Genomic DNA, 2601 nt, shown 5'->3' on the forward strand with positions numbered 1-2601 from the left:
TCTGACAACAAGATATTCTGCTACTAGATATTTTATTTTCTGGTGCAAAAGCCTTATATGGACCATAGTCCTATCTCCTGATTTGCTTTTCTCTTCTGCTCCTCTCTCTGGTGGGGGTGCACGTCTCTCACTGGGTCATGCTAATAAGGCACCTTCCTGTGCGGGGTGGTCGCAGGCTCCTCTGCCTTCACTCATTCATTCAGCGAGAGATGTGCTGATCAAAGACGGTGCCCGCTGCTCTCGGCCTGGTCCTGTTGCAGTGACATGGTCTATACTCATTTCTCTCTCTGTTGCCCACCCCTGCAACAAAGCAAGATGCCCTGGGATCTCCACACTCTGAAAATTGTTTTTAAGTGAAGAGGATAGGAATGTCCTGCCGCAGCGACCTGGTCCCTTGACCCATAAACTCTAGAGGCCAAGCATTTGTATTCTTTCAGATATTTCTTGTGTTTTATTAGGAAATGTCTTGTTATCTGGTGAAGGATGGTGAGGAAGATCATCCTGCCAGAATATGAAACAATCACCATGACTTTGGTCCATGCTGATTCCTGTCCCTGAACTCCATGCCGCCGTTCTGCTATCAGCTAGACCTGAAATTATTGTTCGTCCCGGCAGCACCAAAGACACTGTATTTTCAAACATGTTCTCCATTAAATTAATTTTTTAAATAATATTTTTCTGTTTTATTAATTAGACATACCAATCTCAATTCATGATCAGTGTGAGACAGCTATTTGTTACATGAATTTCATCTCACTGTTTGGAAATGTTTAAAGTAACTCTGTTATGAACTGAATGTTTGTGTGCCCCCTGAAATTCACATGTTGCAGCCCTAACCCCCAATGTGATGATTTTAGAGATAGGGTTTTGGGGAGGTGATTAAATTCTGATTAGGCCATGATGGTGAGACCTTCAAAATAAAATTAGAAATAAGATGAGAAGACAGGTAAAGAGTACCCTTATAAGAAGAGATAAAGATCTCTCTCCCTCCCTCTCTCCCCCTCTTTCTCCCCCTCCCCCTCTACCCTCCTCCTTTCTCTCCCTCCCCACGAGCACGCACAAGGGGAGTCCATGTGAGTAGGCAGAGAGAAGGCAGCCCTTCTGCAAGACAGAAGAGCTCCTGCCAGAACCTGGCTATGTTGGTGCCTTCATCTCTAACTCTCAGCCCCCAGAACTGTGCGAAAATACATATCTGTTATTTAACCATTGTCACGGCATCCTGGGCTGACTAATAAGGCCATTCTATTTTCTTGCTCCCATAGGGTTGAGGAATCCCAGAGCCGACCCACTTCATCAGAACGAGAGCTCTGAAGCCACTTTGAATTGTTTGTTCTTTACCACTGACCATAATGTGCGAATTACATGCGGCTTTCGGTCACCCAAAATTAGCGTGGGCCATTCTCATTAATTAATTAATTGTTGGTCATCATATAATTTATGTATTGTCTCAGGGGAGAAAAATCTAAATGTTTTATTGTTATTGGACAGAAATATTTAGCATAAACTATTGATAAATGTCCCCCTCTTTTTGTGAAAATATTTTTCTCTTTGGATACAGTGATTTGAAAAGTTATTGAGAACCTAGATACCTGGGTGCTTGCATGCCCTGTTTCTAACCACTTCCGAAATCTTATTGGTAAACATTCCTATGTGACCAGTGAAGAAACTGGGCATCATAGAGAAAGATGTTTATCCAGAGCCATTCAGCTAGTTAGTGGTGGATCCGAGATTTGCTCCCTGGATTCTGATTCTAAAGTTCCTAACTTTCAAGTCAATTTCACAGTCATTTTAGCTAACTATCTGAACTACATTCTACCCAGCGTTAGATTAGTTTCCAGAAGTCAACTGGAGTCAAAAGAAGCCATTCATATTTCATGCCCTAAACTGAGGTGAATTTCTAGGGACATGGAGGACCTGGGTTACAGAGGCGAAGGCCTTTGAGTCAGTCCATCCATTCTGGTCGCATCAGAGGTGAATGAGATCATCCACGGAGGGTGGATGAGTAAGAACGGCCCCTAGACTTATCCATGAAGGATGCGGATGTTGGTCTGAAGAGGGGAAAAAATGACCCCATACCTTTGTCATCAACAAACCTTGATTTTTTTTTTATCTGACTTTTAAATAATATTTGTTGTTTAGAGTTGGCTATGGATTTCACTAATCACATCGTTTAGCTACACACACACACACACACACACACACACACAAGATAGGGACTCCTGGGGCTGCTACTTCCTAGGTATGTGACCCCTGTCTCAATTTTATTATCTGTAAATTGGGGCCTAATAATCATACCTGATATTTAGGATTATTATGGAGATTACATACCTTAATACAAATAAGCCTCTTAGGAAGTTTTCTAGTACAATGTATGTTCCAAATTACGATGACAATTATTATTTTTAGAATGTGCGCTATAATGTTTTGTAATGAATATGCCAATAGAAAAATATTCTCCTGATTTTTATTTGAATTGGTCTAGATTGCAATATATATTCTTCATTTATGGCTCCATTCTCTGTGTAATCACCACTTCCCCCAAAAAAGGTTCCTTTCTGATTTGAGGCTTCTGACAGAAAGAATCGGAATGAGGTTTGAAAT

The sequence above is a fragment of the Molossus molossus genome, unplaced genomic scaffold (genome assembly GCF_014108415.1).
Source record: "Molossus molossus isolate mMolMol1 unplaced genomic scaffold, mMolMol1.p scaffold_m16_p_9, whole genome shotgun sequence".
NCBI classification, from domain to species: Eukaryota; Metazoa; Chordata; class Mammalia; order Chiroptera; family Molossidae; genus Molossus; species Molossus molossus.